The sequence below is a fragment of the Homalodisca vitripennis genome, chromosome 8 (assembly GCF_021130785.1).
Source record: "Homalodisca vitripennis isolate AUS2020 chromosome 8, UT_GWSS_2.1, whole genome shotgun sequence".
Lineage (NCBI taxonomy): Eukaryota > Metazoa > Arthropoda > Insecta > Hemiptera > Cicadellidae > Homalodisca > Homalodisca vitripennis.
The window spans coordinates 125,187,444-125,208,795 of NC_060214.1; positions in this window are offsets into that span (position 1 = coordinate 125,187,444).

A 21,352-nucleotide genomic window follows, 5' to 3' on the forward strand; every position below is an offset into this window, starting at 1 on the left:
TTTTTTTTTTTTATTAATTATTTATTTTTTTACTAAATGTGTATACATGTAGGATTAGTTGAAACTTGCTATTTTGCGTTCAGCTTGTGTAAAGAAAGCAATGATTGTAAAATGTCAACGTACACTACAGTTTTACAATTTTAACTAGAAATTTCTAATTATTTAACAGTACAATTAGTGTAATATTAACGTGGTATAAGTTAATTGTAATAGGTTTGACTGTTGTGTATAACCAATACTACATAACTAAGGAAAGTCATAAAAAGTAGGAGATCTATGCTTTAACAGGGATCTGAACGGGTTGATATTGTAATGAAATGCTGATTCAACCATTACTGAAGTAATGGAATTCTCATGCAGCTGAAGCAAAGAATGAATCACAAAATGATTTTTGACGTATAGTAAAATTTTTAAACCTAACCTAACCTAATTTAACCTAACCTAATCTAACCTAACCTAACCTAATCTAACCTAACCTAACCTAAACTAACCTAGCCTAACCTAACCTAACCTATCCTTACCTAACCTTACCTAACCTAACCTTGCCAAACCTAACACAACCTAACCCAACCTAACTCAACCTAACCCAACCCAACATAACGTAACCCAACCAAACCTAACCTAACCTGTTTATCAAATATAATATATGTCTTTAACAACGGTAACATTAAAGGTACTTCTTTGTAGAGGAATCGACATAATTTGGTTGTGTTCCTTTACACTTAATTGTCAAAATATGAATATAGTGTGCGAAATCAATGTTTCAGAAAGACAAAATATGTAACAAGAAATTTTTAATCAATTTGGACATGATCAAGGAACTTATTCAGCACGAATAATAATTTATACTGCAATGATAATCATGAAAACGTTTGGTTTTTCACATTACACGAATTGTACTGTTAAGTAATTAAAAATGTCTAGTTAAAATTGTAAAACTGTGGTTGACGTTGACATTTTACAATCATTGCTTTCTTTACACAAGCTGAACGCAAAATAGCAAGGTTTAACTAATCCTACATGTATACACATTTAGTAAAAAAATAAATACTTTTACAGTAGTGTTCCTTGTGTGCGCTATTGTAATTATTTCAAAATGCTCGAGAATCTGATTTGATCTAATATTTAATATCACTATTTAGTTTCCTTTATCAATAGTTTTGTATTGAAATATTACAAGTGCTTTTTTAAATTGTTTTACATAGTAAGTACATTTGGACTTTACTGTTAATGTTTTAATTATTGGTTAAATATTTAAATGGTGTGTTAAGTAGTATTAGTGCAGCTCTTACACAGTTTTAAAACAATCATTAGAAACTATTCACAAAGAAATTTGTTTTAAATCACTGAGCTGATACAAATTGAGATAAACTTTTATGTGGCTTAGGTTCCCTCTAATCTCTTGACAGAATAATGAATCTGATAATTTCCTCTCGCTTTGCTCACACCCAGTAACTTAGGCTTAACCTTCTCCCCCTTCCACCCGTCCCTCCTAAGCCGCTCGCTGATGTAATATCAGCTTAGTGAATTCATTATAAACTAAGTATATGTCACTTATATGGCACTACTTATTGTTCTTTCGAAAATAATAAAGTAATATCGAATTATAGTAAACTACCCCTTGCCTGTGGCTTCGCACGCATTTTCCTTCCGAATGACACAGACGTTTTAAATGGCCTATTAAACGCTGTAGGGATGGTATTCCAATATCCTGATCCATACCCGAATAGGTAGACTTTAAATTTTTAAAGCAGTAATTTTGCGCCTTAATTTAGAGATTTGTAAAAACCAACTTAAAACTAAGTTGAATTTTCTTATATTCCTTGTCTCTAATTGCATAGCTCCAACTGTTTAAGTAATACTTTACCATTGAATTCTAAAATCGAAGTCCGTAGTTTTCTTAGTGAAATCTTTTTGATTAAACAATGAAGTCCTATGATGTCTTAAGTAGGCATAATCCCTATTATATAGAAACGGAAGTAGGTTTTTCATTTCTAATTATCTCAAAAATGTATTGCTAAAAACACATTTAATCTTAATGCATTTTGCAGGTTCAGCCAAGTCTGCATACAAGCTGGCTGTTGTACACAAACTTACTGCCTTTTTGTTAATTATATGTACCATAGTTGATTTTAATCATGAAAATACATATTTATAAACTAAAAGACTTTTGTAAACCGAATTAAACTAATTAAATTATATTATATGTAGTTAGACTTTAATGAAATGATGTCGGATAAATGTTGACTCAGCCTTGGGTGTAGTAATGGAATGCTAATTCTGATGCAGCATAGCATAACTTATGCTTTCAGAGTTTACTAAAATACATCCAAATATATTATAAAATATAGAATATGATGTCTGATGTGCGGTACATTTTTTAATCTTTCACAAATACAACATATCCTTCAGAGCATTAACATCAAAAGTACTTCTTTGTATAGGAATTGATATAATTTGGTTGTACTACTTTACTCTTAATAGTCAAAGTCTGAATCTTGCGAGCGAACAATGTTTCAGAAAGAAACAATATATAACAAGAAATATATATATATATATATATATATATATATATATATATCAATTTGAACATATGCAATATGTTAAACATGTTAAACACATAGTTAGGTTTAGAAAAACAGTTCTACCATCTGACAAGACACGATTAGAAGAATTGGGAGGAAAAGGATTTTTATAACATTTTTCTTTCTCAAATATAATATATCTTTAACAGCACTGACATTAAATATACTTCTTTGCAGAGGAATCGACATAATTTGGTTGTACAGTACTACTTTATAATGTCTTGCTCGAAAATTAAGCTAAACTTTCCAAGAATACAAATAACCGAGGGCCAAAATCTGAAGTCGATTAAATGGGAAAGGTGAGATGTTACACTAATTTATTAACAATTGAAATTAAGATCATATTTGTAGCGTAGTAGCTTTTGCTAATATTTAACCTTAAAATTAGTGTCCAGCACATATACGGGGACTAATTATAATTTAGTAGAAGTAATATGTACTCTGCTTTCAAGTACTCTTTGTGCATTTTACATGACCTTTTTTTGTATAACTGTTGTAACATTTATATTGTACTGTGTAATTCAGTATCACACAAGTTATGAGAACTTCGCAACGAAGAATCCCTATCCTTCCTACAGGAGATTTGCATGGTCTGAGTCAGTAAATTCTCCAGAACTGCAGGATTTTGTCCTAGGAACCGAATTATCTGTAGACATGAGCATATGATCATCGGTGAGTATCAACAAAATAGCTTACTATTTATCTTCATGTTATGACAAGGATTTCTTAACCTAGAATATTAAAAGTACCCACCAAGCACGGCTACATTTGTATTTTCGAAGAACATTTGAAAAACTTTGAATAAAATCCGCAGCTTAGTCTAGTGATTTTCCGTATTTTTCCATATGAATATGTATTTGTTATTATCACGGGAACTGAAATAAGGGATGAGCCATTTAAACCTTTCTCTGCATCAGACATATGGAAGGTTTGATAAATGTCGATAATTCCCGATGCACTTTATTTGTCCCTCTCCGAAGATAAAATCGATGGCCAGCTGCTCCTAATGGAAAACTGAAGCACCATTCACTTTAATGACGGTACTTTTTGCTAATCCCTAAATGGATTCTAACGTGCTACCAAAAAAAAAACGGAAACTGGACAGCTTGCGAGTAAAATATTTGCTTTTTGTATTAAACTCTCACGGTTAGTTCGTTTTTGCTGCGAATTCCATTTCCTTCTCCATTTATTACTTATGTAGGGGCCAAAAGATAGCAAATAAAACTCTTTCACTGGGAAAATTTAAAGGAACATAAAAAAACCTATAAGGGGAAGTTCAGATAATTTGTTGTGGTTTTTATCAATGGTTTTACATGTTCCAAAAATGGACACATTAAAGCATTGTATTGATATATTTGACTTTAAATTCCTAAAGTCAGTTTCATTGTTTCTAAAATTTATTCTTCCTTTTTTATATAATCAAAATCTCATGGAGAATGCCTTAATCGATGTTATTATATGTTATATGTGCAACGTATTCCTCCCCTCTATTACAAAACCTCTTATGTGGACTACGGAAAGTAAAAACACAACAGTTTTAAACAACTATTGTTTAAAATGACTTACAAAAGTTCTTGTAAAATTGACGACAACCAAAAGTTTCTAATCTTAGTTTCTAAGGCTTACTCGGACGTTTGCCTAAGTTCCAAAGTTTGCGGTTCACATCGCGTCAAAAACTTTACTAATACAGTTAGTTAATAAGTAGGGATATTTCGGCATTGCTGTGAAGACCATCTTCATTCGAGAATTGATGAACAAAAAACTAAGTGATTTTAAAGTTTTTGTTTTAAATTTATAAACGGAAACATAGACAATATTACGGTTTAAATAATCAAATAACTCCTTATTAATTATTATAATTAAAATTAGAATCAATTATTCCTAAATACGATAGTCATAAAACAAAATTGGTTATTAAATGCTACCTCTTTAAGGAGACCAATCCAAAGGAGGCGTTATGTCGAACAGTAACTAAATCAGCACATCACTACAGTAAGGACCACCAGAAAGTGCACTAAGGGAGGAGGCCTGTTTGGTGTGTGACCTTGGAGCAGCCAATGAGGGAGTGAGCAACGTTGCCAAACTTGTTCCCTGTTGCATCGCAGCGCGCCGTGCCGTTGCGGCAGTTGGTGAGTTTGTGTGGCAACGTCGCACGGTCCTTGTCAATTTAATTGGTCGCAGCCAAATGCACTCTTTCGTGGCCTCTACTGTATTAACACTGATGGCCGTTAGTTTAATTTTATAGATCACATCCGTTCTCATTGCTCTAATATGGACCCAAAAAATTGTCTCATGTCACTCGGAACTCTATTAAAACAAGCAAAATTATTTTTGGCGTACCTCACGTAAGTGAAGGTCATCTAATATTCTGCATTTCTATAACCTATACATTTTCGTTGGTCCATATCATGATTCCGAGAGCTCCTTACAGGAATTCCCAATTTAAAGTTGGAAGTTTTCTTCCCATCTCCCCACGGAGGCAAGCTATGTTACTTGAAATTCTATAACATGTTCTCAGCACTACCTTGATCACTGCTTTCCCAACAGGAATATCACTCCGACAACAAGCACAATTAAGGAAACGTTCCACAACAACAGTGAAGTAAAATATATCTATAATTTTTCAAAGATAAGTATGAAATAAATAAATAAATATTTCCCAGAGTAAAGTGAGGGAAATTAATGTACTTTTAAACATTCCAATCTCTGCTCTCTATTGTATGTTCCAAGATGTACAAATTAAATTTAAAAAATAATAAATTAAACAACTAATTTTTAATACAATTTCTTAAAATAATATATTACAATTGTAAAACGATAGAGAACATGTTAAAGTTCCGTAATTCCGGATGTAGGCACAATTGCGCACAATAATTAAGCTAAAAAATTGATTCTGATCGTACTAAATAAATTATGAATGAGTTCAAATACTAAAGGCTAAAATCTGATATTGGATTCATTGTAATGGTGAGATATTTTTATAATCCATGAACAAAAGAAATGATAGATACTGTTTGTAGCCTAATAGCATGGGCTAACATTTTATCTTCAAACACATTCTTATGCTTGCAATAATGATAATTTAGTAGAAATAATATCTATTCCTATTTAAGTTGAGCCTACGCCCTATAAAATGGCCTAAAAAATGCCCTGTAAAATGATAGTGAGCCTTTTGCATGCTATTTTTTGCATTTTACGTACTGTAATTATTTTTTCTATTGCGAAATTTATATTATACACTGTGACTCAGTATAGAGCTCCCTCTGACACAAACCATGGAACCATTATAGAATCTCTATTCTACCTACAGGAGATTAAATATTCGTAATCGATAGATCCACGAAAACTACAGCATGGTGTCTTAGGTACCGAATCCACTGTAGGCATGATTACAACAAAGTCTATCTTTTATCTTCTGTTAAGATGTGGATTTCAGGACTTGGAATTTTAGGGTGAGGCCCTACACGCTAGTTCTGTACTTTTCCGAAGTTATTTGAAAATATATTGAGTGAAATTCCGCTGTTAAGTCTAGTAATTACCGGTATTTTTTCATTTCTATTATTATATATTTTATATTTACAGGAACGAAAATAAAGAATGAGCCATTTAAGCCTTTCTCTGTGCCAGACGTACGGAACGAGTGATGAATGTCGATAATTCCTGGTACACTTTAATTGTCCCTCTCCAAAAATAAAATCGATAGCCAGTGCTCTTAATGGAAAACTGAACCACCATTCACTTTAATGACGGTACTTTTTGCTAATCCCCTAAGTGGTTCTAACGTGCTACCAACCAAACAACATAATACAAAAATGTATAAGGGGTGTTCAGATAATGGTTTGTGGATTTTATTCAATGTTTTCACATGTTCAAATAGAAACGCATTAAAATAATTGTTTTTGCTATATTTGACTTTAAATTCCCAGAGTCATTTAAATTTTTCTAGAAGTTCTTCTTCCTTTCCATCCAGTCTTTACAAGAGAAGAGTTCTTAGGCTTACTCAGACGTTGCCATGATTATGTTCCAAAATTGTTTGTTGATATCTGTTTAAACCATTAGTAACATAATTACTTATTAATTTTTGATACTTCAGCCTCTCTTTTGAGAAACATCTTCAGTCAAGAGATGATTAACTGAAACCAACCGATGAAATAATTTCAGTTTTACATCTATAGACAAGAAATGGATATATTGTTTTCTAAGGTTAATTGGTCGATTTACGGTCCAAAATGTGTTTTTTTCTTTTATTAATTTATCAATAAAATTTTTTAATTTAATTTTTTACTACCTTTTGTTTTATGGACAATTTGTTAAGTGTGTGTGCACTACATTGTAACTTACTCAATTTCAGGTTCAGTGATGCTGTGGTAGTTAGAATTACCCAGTTTTATACAATACTCATTTTGTTTGCTTTTCAAGACAAAAATTTTGTTTTGCTGTTAGCACGTCTGCTCAAAGACTATAAAACAGCTGATTTCTGTTTTGTTTACTAAGCGCGTTTTACTTTTAGCATAAATGAGTTTTATGTTCAAATGATGAAGTTTAAAACTTGTTTTGACTTTTAGTGATTAGTTTGATAGTATATTAGTGGGTGTTAGAGAATAGTGGATAGTTCATTGAGGTTGTGACGCAAGAACACAGCATTTGCAAAGAGATGATTGGATCATAAGTATGCATGAGTATAAGCAACCTATTATATGGTGCTGAGGTGCATAGACAGGCGATACATATCCAAATACTAATATTTATATTTAATTTCAGTTTCCAAAAAACTTACATTTCTTATATAAATATAGATACCTACCATATTTAAAATACTAAAATATATAGCTCGATGATTTAAACAAGTTTGTTCCCTACACTGTAGTAAACAATTTAAATGGGGGGGGTTTCAAAATTCAATTTTTGTTTTTTACTTTTTTAAAGTTTGGTAATTATCAAAGTATAACGTATATTTTTAAAATTTATAAAAATGTATTTGTTATTTTTATATAAAGTAAATAAAAGTTGTCAAATTAATACAAATTTTATAATAAACAAAACCCTGGGACACTATTTTCAATATTACTCGCATATGAAATATGTGTACCATAAATTAGGCTAACTATCATGGCAAGATAATATTGAATGTGGTGTGTGTAAAACATGAATATTTTATTATAAGAAGACTTCAAATATTTCATATACACAAAACAACAAAAATCCCAACATGTCACAAACCCTGCATAAATATTATCTACCCTCCTTACCACCATAATATTAGTAGATTTATGTTGTCATTTGTGCTATATGGATGGTATAATTCATTCATATTGCTGCTATGCAATTGTATATTTCTCAGAATTTTGTACTTTGCCTTCCTAAAACTAATAAACATATTCAATACATTTGTATTTCCACTTCAGTATCGAGGTTGACATGTATCAATTATGAAAAACTTAAGTGGATTATTATAGTAATTTAATGTTTTAACTTTAATTAACGGTTACCTTATATTATTATACCTGTAGCTTATATATTAATAAGACAGCTGCACTTAAATCTTACCATTTCCGTTTTATTTTATTTATTTATTAGTTAATTTTATTAAGGTTTTTTTGGTACTATATAACAAATCATTTGAAACACGTAGGATATATATCATTTCATTTAAAATATTATTTTATTAAGAAACAATTTACAAGGTAAATACACTAACACAGCAACAAATTGAGATCACACTTTAGGTGAATTAAGTTATCTCTTATCTGCTGACAGAATAACGAATCTGATAATTTCCTCTCCCTCTACTCACTCCCAGTAACTTGGGCTTAACCCCCCCCCCTTCACCCGTCCCTCCCAAGCCTCTGATGTAATATCAGCTTAGTGAATTCATTATAAAATGAACATGTCATCCTTGCTATATTAACTTATCCCACGCAATAAGTGTTTCGAATGTGTAATATCTTATTGTTACTTAGTGACTGTTAAGAGAAAACATCTAAGTAAATCATAGGTAATGATTTAGATAGATGTAATCTTAGGACAAGACAAATCTATTTCACCATATGAACGTGTGTTTCTGATGCTTAGTTTCCCATCTGTCTGTCTGTATGTGTTTTTCATTAATAAATTAATATCTTAAAAACTATTAAGTTTAATTATACCAAATTTGGTTTAAATTTGTATAATAGCAAGGTCAATTACCCAAATAATATCATTAATTTATCTAGTATTTTCAAAAAGGTGGCCATTAAAATTTTTAAACTTCGAATACCTTAAAAACCAGCAATTTTTCTTAAGAACTACATGAATAACAATTTTAGGGTATCTTATCACAAATCTAATGACAACAAAATTATTTAAATCGAATAATAACCAATTTATTTTGAGCAGATATACTGTGACAAGACATGGTTCATATTGAGGTTCTCAGCGAATAGCTAACAATACAAAAACATAATAAACGGCAGCTCTGATTGAAACAAAAACTGTGATAACTTTTTTAATATGACATTTTGGAAAATTCCAAAGATCGTTAGAGGTTCAACGGTATATAAGTACATTAGTTTCTAACAATATACAATTTTAAAACAGGTAATTATCTTGAATTATATTGAATAATGATGATTAATGAATAAAACATTGTCATTGATATTTTACACGGACATTCTTGGGGTCTTTGTTTGAACACATATGCCTATTCTTATTTCTAAAATCAATCCAGGCTACGCCCACTGGTCTCTAAATGTTCAAAAAATCCCATCTTGGTCTTTTAATCTGCATGGCGGAAACAAATATTATCGATTCAAAGAATGTAATAAATGTAATGTTCTGTATGAATATTATTTTATGACAGCACAGCAACTCTTTTTTGATTAATTTACCCACTATTTTCTCTTTGTTGACATTATAGTGTGAAAGCATAGAGTAAGCTTAATAGAACAACATTTCTTCTTTCAAACTTTTCTGCAACCTCTGTTGAGCAGAGAGTAAAAAAATGTGTAGATAATAAAATTAAAAGTTTAGGCAAAAATATACATTCAACTATACATTTTAGCAAATATAAAGTATGCACTGCTTGGCTAGAGTACTGTAATGTAAAAATCAGAGACAAGTGGCGTAGCTAAAGGTTTTTAAAGAATTTGTGACTGTCATTATTTTTTAATAATGAGGATTAAAAGTGGAGAAGCCTTATATTTTAAACAGAAAACTGTGATTTTTCCTTATTTTTAGTAACAGTAATCCACATAAACACAATTTTTTTTTTACTTTAATATCTCTGTATACTACCCAAATAGCAAAACATTGTTTCCGATGTAATATAGGTGTATATTTTAATGCGGTAGACGTTTGAGTGAGATGTTTAGTGTGTGAGACAGGTCGCCGAGACCCGGCTCCGTCAGGGATCTTCCTAAGGAAAACAAACTATAGACAGAGTGGCGCGCCCCCTGCAGCGTAGTGAAATGTGCCTTTCATGTCTGATTTAGTCCTCACCAACCCCCCCCCCCCCAAACATCGTCCGACCTACTCGTATCTTTCTATATATGTACAACTTACTTCCTCATCGGAGTACATTTATTCTCAGGATTGTATATGCTTTGAAGTTGTGGAAACGCATGTTATATTACGTACAGTTTTAATATGCATACATTCTGTAAAAAAGGGAGAGAAAACTTTAACACGATGACAGCGGCAGACGCCTTAGTACACGTAGCTTTCAGACACAAGACAATAGCACTCAGAATAGACCAGCAGTGAAGGTGTTAAAATACTTATTGAACATCAAGATTTATTTATGCACTATCTTAGTCAGAAAATACAATATATAGGATCACATATAGGAAACCAGTAGTATATAAATAATAGTCAAGTAGGTAATTCTTTTTTACACCTATTTAAAACCTGTTGTTTTCTTTTAATATAAATATTTTTTCAGCCAACTTATTTAAGTCGATAGTACGAGCCTGTTGATGCTCTATGTTCAAAATTCCTAAAGCTTTAGCCTTGCATTGGTCATCGTGTTTTTCAAATATTTGGGTTTTGAAAATGACCTGAAAAATTCAAATTAGGTTAAAACGTTGTAGTAGACAAGCAAGTCACTTTCAAAATTAAAATTATTAATAGATTGTTAAATGTTTCATCCAACCTACGTAAATTTGGAATGAAATTACATAAAAATTGAGTGTTTAAAACTGTAGGGTTTTTTCGACATTTTGGTTATTACAAACCTTTCAGCTGACGCTGACGTAACTGGTGGAGTCAGGAACATCATCACGGCTGTATAGACGTCAGGAAGGCTGCTCGATAGACTAATGTTCTCTACCACTAAAATGAGTCTAACTTATCGACTTTTTCATTCCACTATTTTTATGCCATTGAAGCAATATTTCTGAGGCAGACTATTTGTGTCTCTAGGGCATGTGAAACATCCTCATCGTACTTTTCACAAAACTACCTGGCTGAAAAATGAGTTAATCGCCATTTTTGTAATGAGGTGCTTTAGGGTTAAAAAGATGAAATGATGTTTAATATTTACCATGGTGTCAAAACGTCTGGTAATTTGAAAAATAACTGTATCTAAGCTCCTGTAAAATACATTTACTTTAAAGTTTTGTAAAGGGACAGAAAATTCAGCATCATTGTCCAGTTTTCTATAAAAGCTTTTTACTTCTTTTCATCTCTTAGTCGGCAGAGAAGACTCCATGCCTTAACAATCGTTATAGTTTCTTTAAAAACACCTTTAAACTCTGTTGCTTCTTTCAGTTAATCTAACACTTTTCAAGGAGGATTTTAGCTTCGTCAAAAGATCGATGTTAACGTTTTTGACGTTATATTAATTCTTTCTAAAACGTTACTTTGAAAAACTAACATAAATACAAATTGGAAACTAGCCATTTGCTGTTTGAGTCCTGTTTCCTTTACAACTTCTCTGTTCTTTGTGGAAGTGAGAATATTATTCGTCTAACAACTTAAACAGAAATAAATTTACACTTTATAACCAATCAAAAATCGTATCTAGATGACCGTCGAGTCGAGTACAATCTTTTGACTGTTTTGCAGACTATAGGCCCCCCTGACTCATTAGATTATGCTATTAAGACTTGCCATCTCGGCAGGCCTTCGTTAAAAAAATATATATATTTATATTTATTTATTTATATATGTGTGCATGTATATATATAAATATAAATTAAATATATATATTTATTTATATATATATACATACATATATATATATATATATATATATATATATATATATATATATATATATATATATATGGATGGGTAATAATAAAACCCAATCATTTCTGTAATGTCAGTAAATGAGTGATTGAGTACCAAATTTAAATTATGGGATACACAATGTACGTACTTGGCATTGAATGATTTTTTTTTATTTTAGATTGGATTCCAGAGTATTTGCCACTTATTACAGCTGCCCCGTCATAACTCTGTCCTCTAGACATTTCAATTTCAGTGTTGGTACCAATGTTGGCCTGCGAGAGCGATGAAACCTAAGACTGAGTCTTTAATTTCAAGCTTTCCGTTGCGAACTGACACATGTCGTATCACCATTAACAGTTTATCCGTTTTGTATGTATCTTGAGAGGTTTCTAATATGAGAGAGAAACAAAGAGCTGCTTGTATTTCACTTATAATTTCATTAGAAACGTGCGTGATAAACGTAATCATTTCGTTTTGGGTTGTAGGAGATAAATACTTAAATTTCCTTTGATTGTTTTCCAATTGACTTTGTAGAAGAGTTTCGTAACTTGAGAACAAATCAATAATGTTCCAAATTTTCCTGTTTTAGAATCCACTGTTTTCAGCACGATGCCCTCTGAACGCTATTTTACAAGTGGCCTTGGTTATTACCACATTCAAAGGTCTTTTAAGAATGTCACACTATTCAGGTGCATATTTTTACAAGTAGCTTCGCATCATGGCAACTTTTCACTGTACTGTATTCTAAACATAAATTTTAGTGTATATGGAATGTTTCGTAATCTTGAACGCTTTTCCTCAACCCTTGCCAATTAAAACTTTACCCTAAGCATCTTTAAATTTAGAATCGGTTCTGACAGCAAACAAACAAAATTGTTCACAATAAACTCCATTTAATAAAAGGCGAATAACAAAGCCAAAACCTTTCTATTTTTTTAATAAAACCCACAGCTAAAATATCTTTTACTTGTTGGGTGTTAGGAAAAGGCCCTTTGGGCATACGTGTTCAGAATTCAAAATAAAAGTGTTATCTTCTTCTTTTAAGATAGATACTCCATCGTTGCTATAGAGCCCAATGTTAGTTTTAAACAAGCTAAATATGTTTGTGGGCTTTTGTGTTCGTTATGTGAAATGTGAAATGTGTTTAGGTGAAGTCGGTGTGGATTTCTCATTTTCAGTCTTGATTATAGGTTGCTAATTACTTCAATAACTCACTAACAAGACCTTAAGTTTCCTTTCTATGTACTCTTTTAATTGTTTTGACTTCTAGATACATCAGATAAAAACGCTTGAGCTACACCGCTTTAAATATGCGCTTGCACAAGCTAGGATCACATACAACTGAATATATATACATATATATGAGTGTTACATGAGAGTTTGGCACAAAAAAATGTGTTGTAATGTTAATTTTTTATTTAGCATATTGGTATAAAGATATCTCCAAGGAATGGTCTACTCCAAGGAACATAACGTAAAAGTTGTTATCTTTACCTAAACTGTAACCAACTGTTATGAAATATCCGTCTCACAACGCAGTTTCACTGTCATTTATGGCAAAACATTCTATGAAGGCTAATGCTGCAAAAAACATATGTTCCTTGTTTATTAATTCCGATCCCCAGTAAAAACATTCTAGAATACTTTCATCCTATATCTTTAATTAGTATTGCGCTGTTCCTGATAATAATATTAAATACTGATGAAAAATAAGTTCCCGAATTATATGAGTTAAACATAATTTATTGAACAGTACAAAGCTGATATTATAAATGGAATCTGGATAAGGTTTCGACATGAATACTAAATTAACAATCTCTTCCTTGCATAATAGACTATTGAAGACATATTAGCATAATACCAAACCAACGCTTCCAGCTCTCTCTATTCGTGTGTATAACCAACCCGAGTATATAACCCTCATATACAAAGGGGCGACAGCTTTACAGTCAGACCTCCTCATTAACAACAGCAGAATAGAAGCAACTCACTCCCTTACCCTCATAACTTGCCACTTTCTGTTAATTATGACTAACTCTTCCTCTGTTACCAATGTTAATGATTCACCCATTGTTCGCGCATTACACAGTCGAACTTCTACCCTCTAATATACGTCTCTGGTGTCGACTTAGCATTTCTGGAATTGGCAATATGAACGTTATATGTTACTATACGTATCAATGGCAACGCAAAATATCATCTTACAAAATTCAATAAATACAACATTACAGACAGCGGTTCTTAGGAGGTTTAAGTACTTTTGTTCAGAACCATTAATGATTGTTAATTTGCGATATCGTCATACCTACTTGCGTATTATTAAAGATACATGAATGGAGAAGACTTGACGTGTGATTGAGATTTGGGTTTAATTGTAACCAAGACTGATTGATCTTTAGCATGTGATAAATCAATTGACTGAGCGTCAGCGAAGTATTATACTGGAAGGGCTAGAAAAATTGCATTTTTGTCAGTCTATCCCATCAATATCTCGAGTACCTACTGACCTAAAGACTTGAAATTTTGAATGAAACTTTACTTTTATCAACTTTAACAAAGCCCATAACTTGTATGAGTGATATCTCGAGAAAGAATTGATAACAATGCACAATCTTGGGCTTTTGCTTCACGAGACATTAAACTAGCTTCCTTACGAGAACTGTGTGGCAGAAGTTTTGTTCGGAACGCAGCGCTTTATAGATAGCGCTACCATGGCATAATCCATTGCTGTAAAGTGTAATGCAATAAAACCGTATAGCTGATGCTAAATTTGATTAATGAAATTAAAATTGGGGATAATATTCTTACTGTCAAAGTTCACATATAATAAGTATTAATTTAATATTTTCCTTTAAGCCTAATTTATCTATAGTTATATTGTCTGTAGTTTGTATTGTATAGCAGATAGAGTGCATCTAAAACGTTTCAAGCTAGCTAAATATTTATACAGTGAATAAAAATGTAAGATACACAAGCCAGGAGACAGGCAATAACAATTATTTTGCACTTACTATTTGCATTGGTCAAACAATTGCGATAAAGTTAAATATATCGATACTCGTACATTTTTGTAATGCGTCCATTTCGTTCATCATCACACACAGGGAATATTTTACTCGCAAGCTGTCCAGCTTCCGTTTGTTTGGTAGCACGTTAGAACCACTTAGGGGATTGGCAAAAAAGTACCGTCATTAAAGTGAATGGTGGTTCAGTTTTCCATTAGGAGCAGCTGGCCATCGATTTTATCTTCGGAGAGGGACAAATAAAGTGAACCGGGAATTATCGACATTCATCACTCGTTCCGTACGTCTGGCACAGAGAAAGGCTTAAATGGCTCATTCTTTATTTACTTTCACAACGTTATAAAAAATATATTTAAAGTGGAAAAATACAGGTAATTACTAGCTTAAATGAAATGAAATGAAACGTTTATTCTCTCTTCACAATCAATTAATTGTAACAAAACAACAACAACAATATTATACTTCTATACTTAGTGTTTGATCAAATAACGTGTTTAACTAATTAGGATGTGTTTTTTCTATTATTGAAAATAAATGTTATAATAGAAATTATTAAACAAAACAGAAATATAAGCTGATGCAGAAACTGCTGAGAGAATAAATACACACGCAAGAGAAGATAAACTCCTTCTGATTTTGCGTGGGAGTTTACCAGTATTTTATATTTTCAATTTTGGAATTTTAACTGTTGTCTCATGTTTAACCCAAACACACACACACACACACACACACACACAACACACACACACACACACACAAAACACACATATCCACACATCCAATATGAAAACATAAGCTATCACATGCAATATCATTACTGTATCTATTATCTGTCTTGAGGCAACTACTGTACATTTGAGGCAAAAATAATTTACCCAAAAGTAAATTTGTTTATAACTTTATTTTTTTTTAAATAGATTTTTTACTTATTCTTTAGAGGGACATATTATCTTACCTGTTTGGTTATTATAGTATTGTTTAAGAAAAGTGTAGTTATTAACTAGTTTAATACAGCAAACAATTGTTTCCAATTGATTAGTATCATGAAATCAAGAGCCAATCCTTGACACGGATTTTTAAGGTATTCATTGTGGGTGAGTTTTTAATATAAAACAGGTAAACTGTTGTAAAACTTGGGTCCGAGGTCCGAGGTATATAAAAGGGACTTCTGTAGCAAAGAGCTATTAACTCTCGGTGGCCTGATCATGCCGATCTGCCTGGTAATATAACCTCCAAGAGTTGTTTGCAGATCAACAGTGACTCCTGGATTACCACTAATTTGGAAAAATAACCATAGCACTTTAAAAACATATAGATGCCGCAGTGGAAGTATTCTTAGCCTAAAAAACAATGGAAAAGCATGTTCACGTCTATTTTTCCGAAAAATAATTCTAATGAATGATTTTTTTGAATACTTGTAAATTTTCTTTAAATGTGATTTAAATGTACTGCCCCAGCATGACAGACCATAGTTTAATTTAGAATGAACAAATGCAAAATACATTTTTATTAATACATTGTCATGACAAAGTTGTCTGATAAAATAAAACTTTCTAAGAAATACAAGTAAATATGTTCTAATTGTTTTTATATGTACTTTCCAAAGAAGGTTTTCATCAATGTGGAGTCCCCAAGTACTTCACAGTGTTGCCCTGAGTAAGGGTGACACAATCACATTGATTCTGTTGACAACTCAAATTATGGTACTTCAAAGGTTCATCATAATTGAAAGTTGAGTTAATGAAAAATTTATATATAGTGATTTCTGAGCATTTAATGCAAGTCCATTGTTACTAAACCATAATCGAAGATAGTATAGATCTTGTTTGTATATAATTCCATAGAAGTAGTTCAGTTTGGGGCACTATAAGATAAAGCTGTATCATCAGCGAACCCAGTTAGTTTTACCATAAAAAGGGGCCTCTATAAAAGATCATTAATAAAAATTAAAAATAATATGGGACCCAAAACGGATCCTTGTGGCACACCGCACATAATTGTGCTAGTCGAGCTTTCATAGCCACCAATACAAACAAACTGTTTTCCGCTCACGGAGGTATGATCTGAACCACTCATGAGCTACACCACGCACTCCCGCCCTATCCAGCTTTTTTTTAGTAACAGCTCATGGTTTGACTGTGTCAAAGGCCTTGCTGATATCCAAAAACAAACCCGATGCTTTGGAACTTTTTGGATTATTCAAATTTAATTGAATTTGCGATATAAAATTTTGTAGAGCCATTTCCGTGTTTCATTCCCCTCTCTAAAACCAAATTGTGTTGAAGCTATAAAGTTATAATGGTCTAAAAATGGCATAAGTCTTGATTTAACGATTTTTTCTAATAATTTGAGAAAACTGAAAGTAATGATATTGGCCTATAGTTTTTTCGATGTGGACGTACTTTGTCCTTTCTTAAACACAGGCACAATTTTGGCAATTTTTAGTTTTTCAGGAAACACACCCCCTCACTCAAACTCTTATTAAAAAAATATATGTTAGAACTGGGAACTATATGTGATGAAGATATTTTTTTTACTATGAAACTAGAGATAGAATCAGCACCAGGCGCCTTATTTCCAGATATCGAGTTTATCAATTTTACTAATTCATTTTCTGCTACAGGAAGCCAAAAAAATGTGAATGAGGAGGCGAGTAAGTCCTGAACAACCTCTCATGATCAAGTCTTTGGTGCTCATTTGGTTGCTCAAGTGAGGCAGCTAGATCAATAGGTCCACTAATAAAAAAATTTGTTAAATTCATCCACAATTTGTTGCTGATTTACTTGTCAATTCATTGCCTATCTCTAGTGTTAATGTTTTGTCAACACATTTCATCGCTGGGACTAGACCACTCAATTTATTAATTATATTTCCACTGCTGACGTGGGTTATTTGAACATTAATCAAACAACCCCTCGTAATATCGCTTTTTAGCGTCCTTTGATCCACTTTTCAATTTTCCTTTCTAAAAATGTCAAATTTAATTTTTAATCGCTCATTGGTTGGCTGGCGTTTTAATAATTTAAGCAGTCTATCCCGATTAGCCATAGCTCTGAGAAGACCATTTGTCATCCATGGTTTCAATTTTTTAGATTTATTTACGTTGAATTTATTTTTTTATCTCAATTTTAGAGAGGGCGATCGCCTCGTTTTATAATATCAATAAACTTATTAAACGAGCTGTTTACATCACTGCTCATGAAATACACTATCCCAAGATTCAAGCTCTAACAGATTGTTTAGCAGTTTTAAGTCAGTGAATATCTACGCTTATTAAGCAAATTATTTTTTTCAGTATTGTCTACACATACAGACAGGCAGATAGTGCGATGATCCGTAATTAACGAGTCTATGACAGCAGGAATAGCCTGCAGGGTGTATCCTCAACACATATTCAATTATTTCTTGAAAATGCACAACTAACGGTCTTTAGTGAATTTGGCCCACACCCGAACATTCCATGTCAAGAAATCAACGGTAACATGGAGAGGGGCTGTGATAGACTAGAGGTAGGCTATATTGCTGCTAAGTAATACTATGCAAATCTCCTGTATGAAGGATAGAGATCATACAGTGGTTCCAAGGTCGGCGATAGAGGGGACTGTATAATGATTACTTGGTCAGTACAATTTTGGTGAACAAAAATGTTACGTAAATGCAAAAACAACATGTTACGAACTACGGTATACAATTCATTTGGTGTAACATAGGGCACTTTAAAGGCCCTATGTTTTTTTTATTTATTATTAGGAGTACACATATTCCTTATAATCAATTATTATTGGTCCTAATGTAATGATTTTAGGAAACTAATGCCATATTTCATCTCTTTACTATCCAGTTGTTTGCCTGAAAATCTTTAAAAGAAACGAAGTAAGAAATGAGGACAAATGTCAAATGATACTGAAATCTAGACTGAAGTAAAACGTAGTATCAGTCCACCCTCAAAAATTAACTTTAGATATTTTTACTACTATACGCTGTATTAGCAGTAAATTTAATTCTAGGATTCCAAACAAAAAGGACTATTTTGTATCAAGAAGTTAGGGTTGGGGGAAATTTTGAACCAGAAAAAAGTATTTTGATACTGTTCGTCCTATTTAAACTAGCAAATGAATTCAAAAGGCATTAAGCCTAAAATCATTTGTCCGTTTCAATGGAATGGTGATGTATTGTTCTATTCTAGTAAAAAAAGGAATTAAGATAAAATGTTTGGAAGGGTATGCTACAATCAAACAGTACTAAAACTGCAGTGTGGGAGGTCTCAATCTCACGTAAACTTGAGATTCCTTAGATTTTAGGTATTCATCAATCATTCGGAATAAGTACAACGTAGGAATATACCATGTCATGTATCGCGTAACAGCCTTCGCTAAAGCCTCGTACAAACTTTCAAGTCTATAGCTCATTTCATTCATAATTAGTGCTGTGTTTAATTTTTATTAAGTGCATTATGTTAGTGAAGCTGACGAACAACACGGTAGTTGTGATTTCTGACTTGTTCGTGTCACAACGCTCTGATTTGTTATTTTAACCTATATTTTATTTACGTGTTATGTTAGTTGTTTACCTGAAGAAGAGATTAGATTGCAGATCTCGAAACGTAGAAGGAAAATCCTGTTCCTTCACAAATACAATAAATGTTTAAAACCCATTTTTTGCAGTGCCACTCTGTGTTAAAATTCCTGAGTAACATTTTTTAATACACCAGGAGGTACTCGTTGAGCTTCTCTAGGTTATTTGACTTTTGTTGGCTGGCTTACTTCATATACTTTTTGTACAAATATCTCCACAAGAAATAACTTAACGGAATTAGATCAAGCTATATAGGTGGCTATTCTATTTTTTTCCTGAGACCTATCCAACGAGTATTTAAATTCTACATCTAGTAGTGATATTTTCTATGCAAAATTTAACGTCTGCAGATGAAATTTCTTCTGAGATATCTTGCCACATGATTCATTCACATTTTTGTTCATTAATTTAGACATAGCTTTGTTCAAGTAGTAAATGTTCCGGTGCGCAATAATGAGTACTTATGTATATCTCGAGTGCGCTGAAGTAAAATCTTGTTATTGACTTTTCACATTGAATTTTTACTCTATTAATTTTATCTTGTTACTCTACAAATAAAAATTTCACATGTTACAATCTCACTTGATTGTACCCAGTCTGTTTACAAATTTATTTATTATACTATTTTCTCGTTGCAATTATGATTACCTACGAGTATGCAATAAAATGTTAAAATATTAGCTAACGCTCTGCCAATCCCCGTGAGGTGACACGCTTCAATATGGAACTCAGTGTTTCATGTATAGAATGAAGCTAATTAGCAAATATCAAGTCAATAGGTCAGGTAGTGTTCGATATAACGCAGGGACAGACAGAGAAAAATGATTTTTTTCGTTCTCTGGAAGACTCTCAGTTTCTTAGTATACTCACCCTTTGGAATTTCCAAGCTTGTAGAATCTTTCGACATATGGAAACTTCCAGCCACTTGCAATCTTCGACTTATGTCTGCTCTTGGGACATTGGTCTGTTTGACCACTTCACTACATTAAATCATCCATGTATTTATAAGTAATCCATAAAATCTATGATTAAAGTAAGTTCACTCCTCCTTCTCCTTATAATCATAATAAATCCACTTTCCTTGATTAAGATTTCTTCAACAGAAAGATCATGTCAATGTTGATAAAACCAATGTTTATACAAAATGCTAAGAGTAGCGTTTTAGGAGATAATGTTTATCCTTAAACTCCATCACGTGGGCTTCATAACCACCCAATAGATTTACTTGATTAACATTCTTAATGTCATAGGTCATGCCAATATTAATCAACAATTCAGCAACAAGAACAGATGTTAAGTTAGAAAACGTTTCTTTCCCCTATCTCAAAAATCTCACTGAACGTTCTTCATAAAAATTTTACATTATAAAAAAATGTAAGGGCAGTTTTGTGAAAGCAGTTTATGATATTGTTACTGGAATTCTGCAACCTTCTCTAAAGTTTAGTGAATAATCCATGATTGTTATTTATTTCTTTGCAATATACACGTCAACTTCGGTTAAAATGCAACGAGCCCTATAACGTATTGGTCTGTTATTTAGATAGTCTTTAGCTCTGGAATCCGCAACATTAACTCAAATGGCTTCCACGAACCATTTTTGTTTAACACCGGTTCCACAAAATGTGCACGCCGCTTTTAATTATTCAGTCATAAGTCGTGCAATGAAGAAACAACTATTCCTGGTTATCGTTTATTTCAAATAAAGTTTTTAATTTACTGTGAAAAGAGGTTTATAATGGCTTTGTAAATAGTGGAATTAGCCTCGGTGCCTCTCTGTATTCTATCCGTTCGTCCCCAGTCATACCTTATCGTTCAATCTATATGCTGATTTTAATACAACTTTGATCATAATTAATAGTGAGTTGTAAATATGTAGATTAAGATCACCATTTACAGTAGAAACATTACTAATCCCACTACTAAAATAAAACTGTTATTAATGTATAAAATATTAACTAT